The sequence below is a fragment of the Xenopus tropicalis genome, chromosome 4, assembly GCF_000004195.4.
Source record: "Xenopus tropicalis strain Nigerian chromosome 4, UCB_Xtro_10.0, whole genome shotgun sequence".
NCBI lineage: Eukaryota > Metazoa > Chordata > Amphibia > Anura > Pipidae > Xenopus > Xenopus tropicalis.
In genome coordinates, this window is record NC_030680.2 from 47,879,294 (window position 1) to 47,899,821 (window position 20,528).

General features: G+C 41.8%; 1 protein-coding gene across 2 annotated transcripts in view; it reads left to right on the forward strand.

Annotated features, from left to right (window-relative positions):
• The first annotated feature begins 16,616 nt into the window (after positions 1–16,616).
• The window catches only part of osgin1 (oxidative stress induced growth inhibitor 1), a 30,953-nt gene continuing 27,041 nt past the window's right edge, over positions 16,617–20,528 (forward strand). For both annotated transcript variants that reach the window (XM_002935131.5, XM_031900743.1), the window contains exon 1: positions 16,617–16,724. The gene's annotated coding sequence lies outside the window, so the exon portion shown is untranslated. The remainder of the gene's footprint in view (positions 16,725–20,528) is intronic.

Consider the following 20,528-nt stretch of genomic DNA (forward strand, 5'->3'; position numbering starts at 1 on the left):
CTAACTAGGGAATGCTTCCTTCCTCTACGTCACTCAAGACTGGCCCAAAGGCACAGTGCCTCCTACAATGCTGCATGGGACATAGTTCACAAGACTCCAGCAAAGATAAACTGCAACTGTGCATATATACATTGTGCAAACAGTATATGACTGCAATAACTGCTCTGATACTGAATAACATGGTTACTATAGGTAAGTATTCACCCTTGCTGGCAAATATATCTGACTGATATTATTGCTCTTAATCCACAGCAGACTGATTCATTTACATGTTTTGCAAAACAATTTAACAAAATTCACTTATTGCTGCAAAATTATCCTAAGTTGACAGCCAATCCTTAAAGGGGACCTGTCACCTCAGAAATAATTCCAAATGTATTTCTACCATGTTAGTTGAGCAAAAAAAACATCACTTACACTATATAAAATTGAAAAATCTTGTTTCCTTTAGTTTTGGAATTACACTATTATAACAAGCAGGCAGGCGCCATTTTGTGGATACTGTTATTATGACAAGCTTTGCATCATGCTAAAATCTGCTTTATTTGATAGTATGATCAGAGGCCCATACTCAGGCACTGCCTACACAATTAGATGGTGAGGAGGGAGGGGGGAAGTGAGAATTGCAGTGACATCTAGGTAGTGCTGAATGGGAAGTTAGTGCTGAATGGAAAGTTAAAGTTATTGTCTGCTCCTCCTCCATGCCTAAAGGCCCCCATACACGGGTCGATTTTTCTGTCAAACGACCGATTCCCGAACGATCCGATACTATTGTTAAGTTATCGTATAGTTGATGGTGTGCGAATGATCGTCGGCCCACTAATCGACCCGACATTATCGTCCCCAAAATCGATCGGCCAGGTTAAAAAATTTTAGTCGTTTAACAATAAAATCTGCCAGTTGGTGTGAGTGTCAGACATTTGTCTTCGAACGATTGTTCTCTGCGCATGTCATTATTGCCAGCAGCGGAAGTCAACGAACATAAATAAATAAATACCGCTTCCGCCACGACATTGGATCGCACGTAGATGTACGATCGTACGTATTTTACGATAATGATACGATGAAATCTTTTGCAAATTATCGTTGCCCGTGGATGGCATATCGTATGGAAACCCGATCGCCATACGATCGTTTGTCGATATAATCGTTCGTCGCACAACGAGTGAAATCGCCTAGGCAATATATGATTGACAGCTGGGATTTTTAAATGCCTTTATAATGGGTATGGATGTGTTAATTAAAAAAGGAATTTGGTTTTCATGTTTAATTTGAAATAGGCATTTATTATACAGCTTTTTATGTCTGGGTGACAGGTCCCCTTTAAGGTTTCCACTAGTGATGGGCAAAATAATTCGGCAGGCATGAATTTGCGGCAAATGGTTTTTGTTGCGTGCGTTGGGCAGTACAACTTTCATACTTATTTTGTACTATTGTACAGATTTATTAGGGCTTATTACTTATGCAAGTGCAGTTTGCAAAGTGCAGTTTTAAATGCAAATTACCATTTTTTTTACCTACAATGCAGTGTTTTCCAGCTACTCCAACTTAAAAATCTTGATCAGCTTGTAAGTGACTGCTTTTATGGGTGAATGCAAATATTAAGATTGCCAAAGATGCACACGTCAAGAAAATGACATGTGTAACAATTTTTCTTTGACGCACAACATTTTCACCATTTCACAAATCTTTTCAAAGATTTGTGAATTTTTCAGCAAAGTTAAATGGGACAGATTCAGTCAGTCTTAATATTTGCATTAGCACTTACACAGCACCTAATCTGGGAACTGGCACTTATAATGTAGTGTCACCCACTGTGACCTACAGCACTTATATTTGCCTATTTGTGTAAGTTACCCTCCCATATAGATTGTAAGCTCTACGGACAGGGACCTCCATTCCCTTGTGTCTTTGACTCTTAACTTATTGCAACTGTATCTTGTATTTATTGTTATACTTTGAATTTATCTATTATCTTAATAACCCCATTTGTATTAATCTATTCTACTGTACAGCATTGCATACATAAGTAGCACTTTATAAATAAAGATATACATACATACATACATTAAAAGCAGTACAAATATAAACTAGAAAGGGAAGTTTGAGAACAAACTTCATGTTGGGTTGAAAAACGTCACTGAATGAAATCTGATCTGTTGGCTCCACCCACTTTTCCTAACCTTGGACCCACACTTATATAGTAAAAACCACTGTGCAGAGTTTGGAGACCCTGGTTTTAATAGTGTCTGAATGGTAGCAATTAAATTACATCCGATTGGTGGTTGGTGGCTCCGCCCCCTATTTCTAACTGGGAACTGCAGTTACCCAGTGACTAACTCTGCAAAGTTTAGGGGCCCTAGGATTAACAGTTAAAGAACAACAGCAGTTCAAATTTAAACCAAAAAAAAAGTCAATAGGTAAATTGTGATTGGTGGGTGGGCCCACTTTTTTTTTTTAACCTTGAGTTGAAGTCACCCAAGCGTGTGACAAACAGTGGGCACACTGGTATAAATAGTGTGAGAATTACAGCATTTTAAATTTAAACCAATAAAATTCAATGTCAGAGTCAATGGGAAAATGAGGGGGTTCGGTGCGGCACCACAAAAAGACGGGGGGCAGGATCGCTTAGAAAAGCACAAGCAACCTGCACCACTATAGGGTGAAGAAGTTTGGAGAGTTTGTACCCCTAAAACTGTAGGAGGAGTAGCGTTTAGAAAATAGGGGGTGCTAAGAAGAAAAAAAAGCGGAAGAATAAGCTGAAGTCGAAGTATGTTGGGTTTTTCAACCCAACATAATTTTATGTAAATATTCAAGGCAATATTTAGTTCAGTCAGCAGGTGGCAGCAATAATAGATAATAATAATAATAGCAATAATAGTAGCTAATAATAGATCCTTCATAATGGAGTACTCTAGACAAAAGCTTGCCTCCCAACAGGACAGTGCCAGTTTTCTTTCCCTATCCTGGATTCAAAAGTCCTGCAGCACAGACTGCCCCTTCTGAGTGCTTATCACACTATCACAAGATTCTCATCTTGTGATAGTAACCCCCTCACTCCCTATTTTAATTAAGCGCACCAGAGCTACATATGTGCAGTGCTTGGGGTGGGAAATTTATTGAAAGCAAAAACATTACAGGTAAAATATAAACATATCAGGAACAGAAACGCATCCCATTATTAGACAATGAAAATCAGTAAAAGAAATTTAAAAATCAGACAAAAATGTACACGAAAAATTTGAGACTTTTCGTAATGCTACCATCTAACAGAAAATGATCCTGGGTCTCCTCTGTTCCACAGCCCCATGGTCATTCCTTGTCCACTGCATTCAAATAGCTTTCCCTTACCTTAAGTTTCTACTGGAGGGAGAGCCAAGCATTAAAACGACTTGGGGAGGAGGCTGCCACAATGTCATAAAAAACTTAAGGGCCACAATGTGTCATGCTAAGAGGAGGGGTGTTTTAGGGACCACAGTTAATTTCTTTTGAAGTAGAAGTTGTGTCAGAGTGATATTTGCATCCAACTCTGAGTGCAAGTCTGCTGTGTCTATTGACCAAATGTTAGGTTTGCAGGGTGAGTTGTTGGCTGGCTGGTGAGGAATAAGTTAACATGCACTGGCCACGCAGCCAATCAGAGTCAGGCATAGGTTTCTTAAACCCCCTGCGTGCACTCCCCTTTGCCAGTTCAATCAAATCTCTCATACAGCTAGTAGCTTTGCAAACTTTCAGCATTACCTGGGAGCTGAGCTGTGGGTTAGTCACAATAGTTTCAAAACGTTTGCCTACCGTAGCAGCTTTTGTGCTGCCAACGAGTTACAGAATTGTTACTCTGTAAGCCAGCAGCTGCACCCAGGAGCTGTGTGCATTGTTACAATTGTTTCCAAATCAGCCTAGCACCTATCCTGCTGACAAGTAGTCAGACGTGCTACTTTGTTTTGGGTCTCAAGCAAGGGGATCCAGTAATAGTGTAACTTTTGCCTTATAACACCAACCTGCTGTGGGAACCTTGGAGCAACTGCCAGCTCCATGGTGACAATAGCTTTAGGATTCTCTTGTGTCAATAGGTGAAGTTGCGCTTGGGAACATGTTTGTACTCTAGTCTTTTAATGATTTATGCCACTATGTGGTCTTCATTGCATCCATTTTAAAGCACAAATTAACCCCATAATTGCACTTATGTTAAACCCATCAGATGCTGCCCTGGCATTTATACCCTGTGTAACATTCTCAGTGCTGACACAAGAGGGTGCTAGGTTACCATTTATTGACTGCATCCTATTATAATGAGAAAGTTAACTATATACAGAATGCTCGGGACCTAGGGATTTCTGGATAAGGGATCTTTCAGTAACTTGGATCATCATACTTTAAGGCTACTTACATAGTAACATAGTAAGTTAGGCTGAAAAAAGACGTACGTCCATCACGTTTAACCATAATGCCTATATATAACCTGCCTAACTTCTAGTTGATCCAGAGGAAGGCAAAAAACCCCATCTGAAGCCTCACTAATTTGCTGCAGAGGGGGAAAAAATTCCTTCCTGACTCCAAGATGGCAATCGGACCAGTCCCTGGATCAACTTGTACTAAGAGCTATCTCCCATAACCCTGTATTCCCTCACTTACCGAGAAGCCATCTAACCCCTTCTTAAAGCTATATAATGTATCAGCCAGCACAACTGATTCGGGAAGGGAATTGAACAACTTATTATAGGCTTATATATTTATACATAGTTATCATGTCACCTCTTAAGCGCCTCTTCTCCAGTCTAAACAGACCCAACTTGGCCAGTCTTTCTTCATAACGGAGACTTTCCATACCCTTAATCAGCTTAGTTGCCCTTCTCTTGACCCTCTAATTCAATAATGTCCCGTTTGAGCACTGGAGACCAAAATTGAACAGCACATTCTAGATGGGGCCTTACCAGCCCTCTGTAAAGGGGAAGAATAATAACCCTCCTCCCGTGAATCTATACCCCTTTTAATACAGCTCAAAACCTTGTTTGCCCTTGCAGCTGCTGCCTGGCATTGCTTGCTACAGCCAAGTTTATTATCTACAAGGACTCCAGTCATATTAAGGATGTAAGTGGCTTGCATATTTTTACATCCCAAGTGCATGACCTTACATTTATCCACATTAAATCTCATCTGCCATTTAGCTGCCCAGATTGCCAGTTGGTCAAGATCCTGCTGCAAGGATGCCACATCCTGGATGGAATTGACTGGGCTGCAGAGTTTTGTGTCATCTGCAAACACTGATACATTGCTTATAATACCCTCCCCTAAGTCGTTTATGAACAAGTTAAATACAATTGGACCCAGTACAGAACTCTGAGGGACCCCACTGAGAACCTTACTCCAAGCAGAGAATGTACCATTAACCACCACCTTCTGTACCCGATCCTGTAACCAGTTTTCTATCCATGTGCAAACGACTTCACTAAGACCAATAGACCTTAGTTTAGAAAGCAGTCATTTGTGGGGAACGGTATCAAATGCTTTGGCAAAATCCAAATAGATTATATCTAATGCATCCCCACTGTCCAGCTTCTTACTTACCTCATCATAAAAATATAATTAAATTGGTCTGACATGACCTGTCCTTCATAAAGCCATGCTGATTACTGCTCATAATGCCATTCTCCAGTACATAATTTTGTATATGATCCCTTAAGCCTTCAAATAACTTGCCCACCACGGATGTCAAACTTACTATAATTGCCAGGCTGAGATCTTACTCCCTTTTTAAATATAGGAATGACATTCACCTTCTTCCAATCCCTAGGTACCATACCTGATGAGAGAGTCTGAGAATATCAGAAACAAAGGCCACTGTAAATCTGACCCTAGCGCTCTCAGTACCCGGGGGTGTATTTCATCTGGCCCAGGTGCCTTGTTCACATTTATCTTGTGTAACCCTTTAACCACCATATCCTGTGTCAACCACTGCATAGTTGGAGCTGAGGCAACAGTGCAGCTATTGGGTGGGACTTGGCACTCTGGCTCCTCTACTGTATACACAGAAGAAAAGAACTGGTTAAGCACATCTGCCTTTTCTGTATCTGCTGTAACCATATTGTTACTATAACTCAATGGGGCCACACCCTCAACCTGCATCTTTTTACTATTAATATACTTAAACTTTTTGGGGTTAGTCTTGGCCTCTGCCACAATGTGTTCCTCATTTTCTATCTTTACCTTCCGGATTGCTGTTTTACAACACTTGTTACAGTGTTTATATTCATTAAACGCAGCTACTGTCCCCTCTGACTTATATTTCTTAAAAGCTTTCCTTTTTTTTCCCTATTAACTTTTTACCGCAGAGTTAAGCCACATAGGGTGATTCTTAACACTTCTCAATTTATTCCATTAATAAGAAAAAGTAGAACAGTAATGATTAAATATTTTAAATGACAACCATTTCTGCTCTGTGTTTTTAGCAGAAAACATAATGCCCCAATCTATGCCCTGAAGCGCTGCCCTTAAGGAGCTAAAATTTGCCTTCCTAAAATTCAGTGTCTTTCTTGCCCCAGTGTACATTTGTTTTCTGCACCAAACATCAAATAAAATAACATTATGGTCACTGTTACCCAGGGGTTCAACCACTTGCACATTTCTGGGTCATTAGAGAACACTAGATCCAATATAGCATGGTTCCTGGTTGGCTCCTCAACAACCTGTGACATAAAGCTGTCATGCAGCAAGTTTTGAAACTTGTTCCCATTTACTGTCCTGGCAGTACTATGGCTCCAGTCAATATCAGGATAATTAAAATCCCCCATTATCACTTGCCCCAAATTACCAGCCTTTTCTATTTTCAACAGGAGCTGGGCCTCCTCCTCCTCGCTTACATTAGGGGGTCTATAGCATATCCCTACCATTAATTTGGTAGATTTGGCGAGGGCCTCTGTTTCGGGATGGTTTCTCCACCTTAACATGAATAGCCTGTTTAACACCTTGTTCAAACCAGTGGTCTTCTCTGTCCAAATTGTGGACAGTGCTATCTTCAAAGGAGTGTCCCTTGTCTTTTAAGTGTAGAAAGACAGTCTGTAGAGTTTACCCACCTATGCAGAGTATTGTTTGTTTGTCTTTTGATGTTGGATCCTTCAGGTGTACCAGTTCTCAGTAGGTTGCTAGGTTTGAAAAAGACAGGGATGTGATGCATTGTTGAAAACTCTAAGTTCTGACATTCCAGCTACATATGGAATGACTATATTGTGCCAATGCTTTTGGAGTTCCTGTTGAGCATAGTGGCTGTTTTTTTACTCAGGCACTCTAACCTTAAAACTAAATGTAACAACAACAGCCTTGCTAGGGGTTTAGATAAACATAGTAGAAAATACAATGCAGCAGTACTTCCTTATTGCAAAAACTAAAACGGTGATCTGTTTCTTTGACCTAATAAATTAACCTTTTCAGTTTTTGCAAAAAGGAATTGCTGCATGATTGTATTTTCTAATATATAATAGAGGTAGCCAAAGGTCTCTGATCTGAAACCAGCACAAAGACCTGTGGCAATAATAATAATTATTATTATATTATATCCATAAGAAGTGGAGGAGAGAGAGGGAAAAAAAGAATATTCCCCTAGGGATTAATTAAATATTCTTTGTGACACTTAAATAACAGTATACAGTGACATTCAATGTGCCCGTGAGCTGCCTTCCTCCACCTAATCCTATAAGTGAATAATTAGCCAAAGTGAGTTAGCGCTTTCAATGAATCAATAACCTCATGATTTCTTTAAAAAAAAATACCAAATTTTTATTTTCAAGAGTAGAATGAAAATATAAATACATCACTCAGTATTTCACAGTTCACAGTTCACAGTTCATTCATTAAAAAAAACAAAAATCCATACAATAAAAAAAGATTCAGGGTATCTCTATTATAAAAGAGGAACAGTACTCTGGACACGATTTTAACAAAAGTTTATCAAGCAATTCATTAGATGTTAATGATCTGTACAATAAGAAGACTCCGTATAAATACTAATAAATGTATAAAGGCAAAAAAACCTCCAAAAATACAAATTAACTTCATGGAGGGGTATAGCGAGTAGGAACTTATATTTAGACTATGCCAACATAAAAATAAAAGGAACCTAATCTTATTGATGGGGTTCTAATGTTGTAAAAACCGGCTATTAAAAGAGTCGTTAGAAGGCCCCTTCACTTCTCCCCATATAGTAAATAACTGGGGAACTTCAACATAAATGTGGCCCAGGGGTTCCCGGTTCTAATATCTAAAAGAATTTGCCGGTCCACGGAGAAGTCTGAGGGGAACTAACCACTATAAGTTCAATAGTAACTGAGTCCCGTCCGGGAACTTACTTATGTATAGTGAGTAAACATGGTTAAAGGAGACATATTGCATCATACTCATTTTTTGGTAATATATTCCCCTTTTTCTAAAATGTATAGTGCTTCTATAAAAGAAGGTTTTAAAAACATTTTACCTGTTAAAAATGTAATTATACTAAAGCTGCAGAGAGATCCTTTCTCCTCTGCGTCTAAGCTGAAATGAGGACTGGGCGTGTCCTCTCATGCTGCCTCAGGAAGTGATCATACTTCTGAGTGACAGTCAGAAAGTCCCGCCCCCGTATTAGTTTTGCTTCACTGACAGTTAGGACAGGCCTTTTTTCAATGAGAATAACACTAAAGCATGAAAGTTGGATGGCACTCCAGCTGGTAAATAATAACTTTCTTTATAGGAAAGAGGTTTATTCATGGGGGCCTGCTGGAGGGCCCTTTATATCACAGCGGATGGCAATAAATTGTGCATAAAACTCCCTGCAAACTATTAACCTTTTTTTTTACATAAATAAAAGAAGTTTGTCCCCCTGCCTGCATCCCCCTCAGCTGATTGTGTCCTCCTTTCCCTGAGAGCCGTTTCGTCCTTCTCCCCCCCAGAGTCTTTCTGTTTTGCTTCCCTCAAGAGCCTCCTTCTCCCCCTGAGAGCCGCCCTGTCCTGCTTCCCCTGAGAGCCGTTCGTAACTTCTGACAGCTGCCCCTGCGCTTTATCTGAAAGGAGCACAGAGCCGAACGTTCCTTATAAGAAGCACAGGGGCAGCTGTCAGAAGTTACTAACGGCTCTCAGAGGAAGCAGGACAGGGCAGCTCTCAGGGGGAGAAGAGTGGAACGGCTCTCAGGGTGGAGGGGGGGAAGGATGGAATGTCTCTCAGGGGGGAGCAGGGTACGGGACAACGGTGGGCAGGTGGCTGATTGACGGTGCGGATCTATGTGCAAGTACATGCTGATTGCACACGGCCAAACTGACGTCACTAGAAGCACCTCCCTCCCTTCACAGCCCAAGCCCTCAGTAATGAAGCTGTGAGAGCCGGCGGCTCTTTAGCAAACTGTACAGAGTCTTAAACCGGAAGTCCAGGGTAGGAGCATAACAAGAGCAGTTTTTGGCCAGTTTCATGAAAATTTCACTCAAAATGTACCCAAAAAAAAGCCAATTCCTTCTATTTTACATTAAAAAACATCCATTAAAGCACTCTGAAAAATGATGGTATATGTCCCCTTTAAAAGATCCGTGCCACTCCCTTCCACGTGGCTCGACTAACATCGTCTCCAACAAGCCGCTTCCTTTCATTACGGATCCCCACTGTGGTTCACACGCAAAGACAAAACGCCACGTTTACTGCAACGAAAAAAAACGCAATAAGCTTTAATGATACCGTCAAGTGAGCGAATAATAGTTTTTACTAGTTGCTTGTCACCTCCAGGACATTCGTCCTGTCTGAAAAATTAGGGTTTTTTTGTCGCAGCCACTAAATCACAGAGGCCAGAAAAAATATGTTAGATAAATTTTGAAAATATTCATTCTTTTTGTTGTGGCAGCCACTGAAGCACAGAGGACAGAAAAAATATGTGGTGGTGGCAGACCCGCATGCAACCCGTGGCGGTGACACCAACTCCACTGTTGTTGAACCACGCATTCCCTGCTTCCCAGCCATAACCAGATTCACCCAGTGGGCAGTGTAGGTGACATACCTGCCCTGACTATGCTTGGAGGACCATGTGTCAGTAGTCATATGGACCTTTGCCCCAACACTAAATGACAGAGATGCGGTGACTTGGCTCTGCACATGCTGGTACAGGTGTGGTATTCCCTTCTGGGAAAAAAAATTGCGACTGGGTACCTTCCACTGTGGTGTCCCAATTGCTACAAATTTGTGGAAGGCCTCAGAGTCCACCAGCTGGTATGGTAAAAGCTGGCAGGCTAAGAGCACAGACAAGCCACCTGTCAGACGCCGGGCAATAGGGTGACTCGGAGGCATTGGTTTCTTACGCTCAAACATGGCCCTCACAGAAACTTGGCTGGGGCAGATGAGCAAGAACTGGTGGTCAAGGTGGAAGGCGGAGTGGAGGGTGGTTGAGACGGGTCAAGGACAGCAGAGGTAGAGCAGTAAGATGCTGGACCAGAAGGAGGGTGGCTTTGAGTTTGGCTGCTGCCTTTGAGGTGTTGCTCCCATAGTGCTTTGTGTTTGGCATTCATGTGCCTTCGCATAGCAGTTGTACCTATGTGGGTGTTGGGCTTCCCAAGACTCAGTTTCTGACTGCACTCATTGCAAATTACAGCGCTTTTGTCAGAGGCACAAACATTAAAAAAATGCCACACCGCTGAGCCTTTTGATGCGGGCTTTCTAGCGGTAACAGTAGAAGCTGGTGGGTGCGTTGGCTGGCTGACCACAGGTGCCGATTCATGTTGTTGCCCTACTGTTCCCTGCGAGCTGTCCCTGCTTCTTCTAAGTCTTATTCTCCTCCTGCCTCTCTGACTCTCCGTCTCTCCATCTGAACTATCCTCCTCTTGCTCTCTTCTTCTGGACACCCACAAAACATCAATCTCCTCATCATCATTCTCCTCAGATGCATCAATTTCTTCTGACAGCTCACAGAAGGCAGCAGCAGCGGGGACCTCATCACACCTTATGTCCATCTCTGTTGTGTTGCCTGCCTGAGTTATGATATCTGGTGTAACGTCCTCATCTCCTTCATCTTCTTCTGGCAATAATGGTTGCGCATCACTCAACAAACTCATGAGTAAATAACTCCTCTGACTCCAGTGAAGAAGGGGCGGCGGTGGTGGAGGAAGTGGTAGGTGGGTTGTCCATAGCAGAGGAGGATGAGGATGTTGTGGCAAAGTTAGAAACGGTAGAGGATGGGGTGTGCTGTGTAAGCCAGTCAACTACCTCTTCAGCATTTTGGGAGTTCAGGGTAAGTGCCTTCGGAAAACTGGGCAATTTCCTAGGGCCACAGGATATAATAGCAGCACGGCCCCTAGTGTAACGTCTCTGCGTGACGGCCTGCCTTTGCCTGGCATTTTTTTTATTTTTACAAAACAACAACAACTTGGGTGATGTTTCTGGACACGGAATTATTATTGTTATTTAGACAGAATGTGAAAAAGCTCACACAGCTAGGTGGCACTTGGTTGAAGACACCGGGCAACAAGGCCTGCAAGGGCAACGTATACAGTAGTGGATACGGAATATATTATTGCTGGTGGAAAACCGTCACTCAGGTGATGTTTCTGGACACGGAATTATTATTGTTATTTAGACAAATTGTGAAAAAGCTCACACAGCTAGGTGGCACTTGGTTGAAGACACCGAAGACCTGCAAGGACAACGTATACAGTAGTGGATACGGAATATATTATTGCTGGTGGAAAACCGTCACTGATGTTTCTGGACACGGAATTATTATTGTTATTTAGACAAATTGTGAAAAAGCTCACACAGACTGTTCTTAGTGGACAAACAACAACCTAATGAACCCCTTGATCTCTGCCCACTGCAGATTTCTAACAAGTTTACGTACCTGGGCATACAGATAGCCCTTCCGATCTCACAATACCATAACCTCAATATAGAGACCCTTTTCCAGTGGGCGCAACACAAATTTAGAACCTGGGAAGCCTTGCCAGTAGGTCCAGCAGGGAGAATCCAACTAATCAAAATGTTCTTGCTACCAAAGGTTCTCTATGCGCTTTGGCACTCCCCAGCATACATCCCAAAGAAGGTATTCACCCAACTAAATACACTCCTCAGCAGATTTATATGGGGCACTTCCAGGCCCCATCTACGCCTAACCACACTTATGAAACCTAAGGATGGGGGGGACTGGCACTCCCAGATATGTACATCTATTATGTGGCTGCCCAATTAGCACATATCTCTCCTATGGTTCACCCAGACATCTCCCCCCCACTATACCAACTGTGGGCTTTGGTATCTAGTAATCAGGAATCTCCCTGGCCCCCGATACTGACCAAGAAATTACCTAAGAATGTCTCCCCTATACTGGTACTCCAAAACAGAATACTGCGGGCTGGACACAAGTTAGTGAAACTGGAGCAATACCCACCCCAAACCCCCCTTTGGCACAATCTAGAGTTCCCCTTGCTGGCACCACATAACCCCCCCAGAATTTGGTATACGCTCAACCTTATCACAATTGGGGATGTCTGGGCCGACAACCAAGTTATACCCCTTCAACAACTGTGCAACAGCAGGCACCTTCCACCTGCGCAGTGGTTAACGCACTATAAGCTGACAAGGGCCCTCACCCCCCAACCTGCTCGCTCTAGCAACATGGTAGCCAACTCTCCTATTATTGACACCCTGTCAATTCCAGCGCACAAGGGAAAAATCTCAAGCCTGTATAAACAATTATACAAACCACAACATATAGACCCTGAGTTGAAGGTGCGGGATGCTTGGGAGGGTGACTTGGGTGCTCTTCTAGATGATCAGTGGGAATGGATACTAGCCACCCCAAAATTGGTGTCATTCGCATATAGACACAATCTCCTACAACTGTATTTAATTCATAGGGCTTACTATACTGTGCAAAGGCTATATGTTATGAACGTACTCACCTCACCCCTGTGCCTGAGATGCGGTTCAGATGTAGCCACGCTAATACACACCCTATGGGACTGCCCATGCCTAAAACAATACTGGGGCGATATCCTAGGTTGGCTCACAGCTGCCATACCGGGCTGGGGCACAGGCACGGCCAGGAACTGTCTGTTGACAGTCGATTTAAGCGAAAATCTGGACAGCCACACAAAAATGTTTATTCTGAAAGCTCTGTTTCACGCTAGGAGAATACTTACCCTACACTGGAAAGACACTATACCCCCCAAGTCTTCGGAATGGAAAAAAGCCATGGATGACACCGCAGCTCTAGAACGGACAATCCTGGATAAAAGAGGGAAAATACTCACCTTCATACAAACCTGGAGACACTGGACAGACTGCCCTGGCCCCCCAGTCCCCTTCGCCCCGGGTGATCCCCCCTCGCTAGCCATCGCCCCTCAGTAAACCCCCCAAAGATCTTGACCATACAAAACCATCAGGACTTGAAATCTCTTTAGTACCGGCACTCATTTATACAAATGTCTTTTTCCTTGTTTGTTTTGTTTTGACTGTTTACTCCACTGTTCAATAAAGATATTATTGAAAGCAAAAAAAGCTCACACAGCTGGGTGGCACTTGGTTGAAGACACCGGGCAACAAGGCCTGCAAGGGCAATGTATACAGTAGTAGATACGGAATATATTATTGCTGGTGGAAAACCGTCACTCAGGTGATGTTTCTGGACACGGAATTATTATTGTTATTTAGACAAATTGTGAAAAAGCTCACACAGCTAGGTGGCACTTGGTTGAAGACACCGGGCAACAAGGCCTGCAAGGGCAACGTATACAGTAGTGGATACGGAATATATTATTGCTGGTGGAAAAACATCACTCAGGTGATTTTATTGCAATGCAATGTCACTACTATGTGTAACGTGTTTGGTGCACTACTATGAGCAGCACGCCTGTCTCCAACACACAGACGGAGCTGCAGCAGTCAGCAGATGAGATCAGCAGGACAAGCTGCCCACAGCAGCTACATACAGAGCAGTATAAAGTAGATTACTAGCCAGCAAACCTACTTAAACTGTCCCTCAAATCACTGCACAGCTTCTCTCCCTACACTAGCTCCTCAAGCACACACAGGCAGAATGTAAAATGGCTACTGGGCTTCGGTTTATATATGGAAGGGAGTGGTCCAGGGGGGGGTCCAGGAGGGAGAGCTGCCTGATTGACTGCCATGTATCTGCTGGTCTGGGGTGAGAGGTCGAAATTTGGCGCCAGCTAAGGCGAACCCAAATTGCGAACATCGCTGAAAGTTCGCGAACTTGCGAACACCCGATGTTCGCGCGAATTAGTTCGCCGGCGAACAGTTCGCTACATCCCTAATTGTGGCATCTTGATCTATTATTATTTATTCATTTATTTAACACTTACATATTCTTAAGCATTTTTACATTCTTGAGCATTTTTAAGAACTGGAGCAAGCATTGCACCTGGTGTGACAGTATGTTTATGAAATCTGTGCCTTTGTTTTAGAAGCAGTTCCCCCAAATGGCAATCTGGAGGCTGTTAAAAGTTGCCCTACACCAGAACTTGTACATGTACAGAAATGTCCTTACCTGAAATCAAGTTACATGTTAAGATGAGTTGAAAAAAGACCAAAGTCCATCAAGTTCAACCATTCCAAGCAAAACCCACACACACAGACCTAAACAGACCTAGCTACATACTCACATGCATAAACTATATATACCAACATCAATACTCATTGTAGATTTCAGGATTTCAGATGTCATGCTTGTTCAAGAAATCATCCAAAGCATTCTTAAAGGCATTAACAGAATCTGGCTTCACAACATAACTCAGAAGGGCATTCCTCAACCTCACTGCCCTAACTGCCCTCATAGTAAAAAAACAACTACGCTGCTTGCCACAGCAGATCACAACTAAATCAGTGGTGGTAACTAGGGATGCACCAAACCCGTTTTTCCGGTTCAGCCGAACCTCTGAATCCATTGTAAGGGATTCGGACGAATACTAATTAGGATACAAAAGGGTTACATTTCTGTGTGGCGAAAATGTTTCCATTTCCATGTTCACAAGATGATGTTTAACACTTCAAATCCTAATTAGCATATGAATTCAGATTTTGTTTGGCCAGGACCGTGGATTCTGCCAAATCCAAACCCTGACGAAAATGGACGAATGATGGCCGAATACCGAACCAAATCCTGGATTTGGTGCATCCCTAGTGGTAATAAACTGTTGGTGTACAGAAACAATTCCTTTACTGTTTCTAAATAGGGAGATCCTTGCCTTCCTTTTCTCCTTGCCTCACAACATGGAACTGTTTCTGAGCAGAAGCCTATTGTTACTGAGCAGCTCTCTAAATGCCTGAAATAGAATTTGTGCCAAAGACAGGTCTGAAGTTATTCATTGCTCCCAATAACATTAAACTAATGTTTACATAAAACACTGCTGTTAAGTAAATAAATAAATAATATATTATAAATACACAATTTCCCTTCTCTGCACAGTAACATACACTATATGTAAATGTTTTTCCATAGATTAACAGTGCATGGACTGAATATGCGGAGCAGGGAGTTCTTAAGAAATCTACGAAGATAACAGACTTATGCTCCTCTATGGGATAGGGCACAAAGAAATTTAGTAAATGTAATGCATATTCGATTTCACTGGAGAAATCCTGGTAGGTACCTTTGGCTTAGCTACACAAGATAGAGAAAGACAGAATAGTGTCAAGAGCAGGGGGGTGGTCTGTAGTGGTGGGTCTGTGGTGGTGGTGGGTCTGTGGTGGTGGGGGCCCTTGAGGTCACGTTCTCCAGTGGGCCCAGAATACTTAGTTTGACATTGGTCACCTGATACTGGATAAGGAGATGAGATGACACGCTCTCACCTGAATTAAGGAGGAATTGAATGGGGTAACAGTGGACCTTAGCAATGTAATTTAACTAACTCCTACAAACTCACTTTAGGGTAAAGCAGGGGTCAAGCAAGTGAAGAAAGAAGCAAAGTCCTACTTCAGCTAAATAAAGAGGGGTAGGAGTTTGACCCCCAGGGTTTAGTATAGATCTTGGCACTTGGCACTTCAGAAATTGAATTTGCTTCTGAACTGAACTTTTACACCATTCAAAAGTAGATCATCTTTACTGGCTGCCAGATGCTTTTGTTGTACCATGCTGCAAATTTTACAGTTTGCCTTCTGCCAAGGCAAACAGATTTTTCCACATTGCAGTTTTGTGTATCATTTTTTGTTTAAAATGAAAAGTTCAAGTCAACTAAATTAGACTGAATCTTAATAGAACTAATGGTCAGACATTTGGTAGGGGGAAGACAAAATGCTAGAGTGAATGAGGTCTTGCACTTTCATCCCTGATGATATGATTATTTCCCTTTCCAAGTTTTAATTCTTCTCACAGGATGTTCTCTCCTCTACCATCTGTCACTTTCTGTCTGTATCTACTTGTCTGCTAGCCACCAGTACAAACTATCCATAGTGGTTCACCCCTTGGTCAGCCTGCCAACCTGCCTTCCTCCCCTCCTCTGGCTCTCTGGCTATGCTTTACAGCAGTGGCAGTCTTGTAATGGTGGTTATGTCACTGCAGCTTGATTCATTCATAAGCTGTCCTGCTGACTCATGCTTATGCTTTAAAATTCATTTCTTTCCCAGGGCAGCTCCTCCCTCTCACACTATCAGTCCCCAGCTCTATTTAACCAGCCAGTCTGATCACTGCACATGCATAGAAGGTTGAAGTTTTTTTTTAGCAGCAGACATCTGCCTGAATATCAGTTGCCCACTGGATACTTCTTCTGCACTGGTAAGAAAGCAGCATGAGGACTGAATATAGCATAGTACTTACACAGTTCTAATTGCCTAGTGATAAGCCAGTACTGTAACTGTGCTCAGAGGAGCAAAAAACAATATATACAAACAAAATTCACATTTAGGGCGGCAGCCTAGGAGTCAACTAGTGGATTTAAAGTAAAACTGGTGAAATAGAAACTGTTTTCAAAAGTGAAACCTTTATATTCTTTTATGTAAACTTGATTCCCACAGTAATATCCAGGGAATACAGGAAGCAGGTAGGGTGCCTTTGTAAAGCTAACAGTTCATTTAATAAAAGGATTAGAACAATAAATTACTGTTCTTTGTTTGTTCTACTGTAAATGGAGCACTGATTGCTCACTGTACTGTACATTTTGTACCACACAGAGTAGAATGGACATCTACTGTTCTATTTGGTTTGTCCTCTCAGGGTATGCAGCAACTGTAGTGTATAGTATTCACTACAGGAAACAGGTAGGATAATCACTTTACAATATACTACAAGTGGCAGGGAGAATGTTCATCCTCACTGAGCTATAGAGCATATACTAAATAGAACAGATAGCATTGCTCATCATGCTGTATAGCAATGATTCCATAATTGTGTGGCTGCCCCCTATGGCGCCCTGGTGCAGGGACTAGGGGTCTAGTTTGAAGGTCTGGTAAAGAAAGTTGGGGGGAGAATGGAATCCCCACTCTGTTAACTTCTGTGTATTTTGGTGTGAACACTTATTTAATATTTTATATAATCTTGGACCTGTTGCTAAAACACTGATATATGTATGTTTTCTATAGTTGTCACTTTGAGCTAATAGGACCATAATGAAATGTTGGACTTCAGAGGGGTGCATGACCATAAAAAAGTATATAAACCATTGCAGTAGATGTGGGTACGTTATAATTTATACCTCACATGTCCTATTATGGGCCAGATTCAATTTGATGAGAAAAGCTTATATCCTGATACAATTGCAGATCTTCCCAAAGAGCCAGATGAAATTCAAGTAGAAAAATGTATCTCACTCTTCATCACATAAAAATTCTGTTGAAATCTATAGAAAAAAATTAAACTGAAGCAGGAGAAATGCTTTCTCTGCTCAAATGTAATCTTGCCTGTAAATTTTCACATGATAAATCATAACATTTTCTCACAGAATGAATTGTGGCCCTACATTGGAATTATATCAGGAAGGCTAAAGTTTATGAGAATAGAAAATCCTAACCAGCAGGCCATATTTTAACAGAAAGAGCGGGCACAAACTGTAGTGCGTACAAAGATAGAAGCAACTACTAAAAGCATGAGGCAAAATGCATGGGTCAGGTGCATAGTAAACAAAATACATGGGGCTTTGTGTCCATTTTTTGCCTACAGAACCTTTGTAAGTAAGAAAATCTATGTTACATATATACAAAAGTAACTGCTGTATTTCCGAGTAAAATACATGCCCCATAACAGTGCATGCATGTTGTTATGAGTTATGTAAGAAAGTTCATGACACTGATATAATGCACAGAAAAAAATGAAAAAATATGTCAAGGAGTAAACCAGGGTAACTGGATTCTTTTCACTTGCAAAAGTTTATAGAAGAGATGAGAATGACTTGTGGGAATGTGAATGTATTCAACCACATCACTGTTCGATGAAATTCTGTGCATTCAATGTATATACCCAAATACTTCTTTATTAGTAATTAGAAATATTTGGTGTGGGTTTAACACAGCTTGATCGCATTCTTCACACCCGGCCCTGCTGTCTTGCTGGTTGTTATACAGTAACAGACAAGCCTTTCCTCTTGTTTTTACTCGGTGTCACACACAACCCAACATTCGTGGCCAGTCAGTAGTACTTTAGTATGATTTGGTAGTCACCAGGAATGCATTAGAATCTGATATCTTCCACACAATACTGCCCTAGATTTTCAGTGATTGAGCATTAAGGAGTGCAGTCATGTGCGCATCTGTCCAGGGACTTTGCAAATGATGGCAAGTGTGTGCTCGGGCCATGTTTTTTTAATAAATCTGTAAACTAAGGGGATCCATACCCAGACTGTGATGGAGAAGCCAACCTGACAGGGAACTAACTCTGACAAGAAGAAGTGTAGGAGTAAAATTGACATAAAGTAGTAGAAGAGCTCTGTCCATTCACTGGTTATTGTAACCTGGTATGTATGTGTGCCTTTGATTAGTGAATCATATGAGCCAAGGGAAAGCCCTTAGTACTTAAAATGGCACTTAAAACGGTACTTGAAAAAATGTGCAATGCCACATATTTCTATAAAAGTAAATTTTTTTTATTAAAAAGGTTTATTTAGACAAGGTAGTTACATAGTAACGTAGTAAGTTGGGTTGAAAAAAGATATACGTCCATCACTTTCAACCATAATGCCTATATATAACCTGCCTAACTACTAGTTGATCCAGAGGAAGGCAAAAAACCCCATCTGAAGCCTCTCTAATTTGCCGCAGAGGGGAAAAAATTCCTTCCTGACTCCAAGATGGCAATCGGACCAGTCCCTGGATCAACTTGTACTAAGAGCTATCTCCCATAACCCTGTATTCCCTCACTTGCTAAGAATCCATCCAGCCCCTTCTTAAAGCTATATAATGTATCAGCCAGCACAACTGATTCGGGGAGGGAATTCCACAACCTCACAAGCTCTCACAGTAAAAAATCCTCTTCTCCAGTGTAAACAGACCCAACTTGGCCAGTTTTTCTTCATAACTGAGACTTTCCATACCCTTTACCAACTTAGTTGCTCTTCTCTGGACCCTCTCTAACTCAATCATGTCCCGTTTGAGCACTGGAGACCAGAACTGGACAGCATATTCTAGATGGGGCCTTACCAGTGCTCTGTAAAGGGGAAGAATAACCCCCTCCTCCCATGAATCTATACCCCTTTTAATACAGCTCAAAACCTTGTTTGCCCTTGCAGCTGTACCCGATCCTGTAGCCAGTTTTCTATCCATGTGCAAATGACTTCACTAAGACCAATAGACCTTAGTTTAGAAAGCAGTCGTTTGTGGGGAACGGTATCAAATGCTTTGCCAAAATCCAAATAGATTATATCTACTGCATCCTCACTGTCCAGCTTCTTACTTACCTCATCATAAAAAGCAATTAAATTGGTCTGACCTGTCCTTCATAAAGCCATGCTGATTACTGCTCATAATAGCATTCTCCAGTACATAATTTTGTATGTGATCCCTTAACAAGCTTTCAAATAACTTGCCCACCACGGATGTCAAACTTACAGGCCTAAAATTGCCGGGCTGAGATCTTACTCCCTTTTTAAATATAGGAATGACATTCGCCTTCTTCCAATCCCTAGGTACCATACCTGATGAAAGCGAGTCTGAGAATATCGGAAACAAGGGCCACTGTAATTCTGACCCTAGCTCTCTCAGTACCCGAGGGTGTATTCCATCTGGCCCAGGTTCCTTGTTTACATTTATCTTGTGTAATCCTTTAAGCACCATAGGCAACAGTGCAGCTATTGGGTGATACTTGGCACTCTGGCTCCTCTACTGTCTACTGTATACACAGAAGAAAAGAACTGGTTAAGCACATCTGCCTTTTCTGTATCCGCTGTAACCATATTGTTACTATAAACTCAATGGAGCCACACCCTCAACCTGCATCTTTTTACTATTAATATACTTAAAAAACTTTTTGGGGTTAGTCTTGGCCTCTGCCACAATGCGCTCCTCATTTTCTATCTTCGCCTTCCGGATTGCTGTTTTACAACACTTGTTATAGTGTTTGTATTCATTAAAGGAGAAGGAAAGTCTAAGTCAC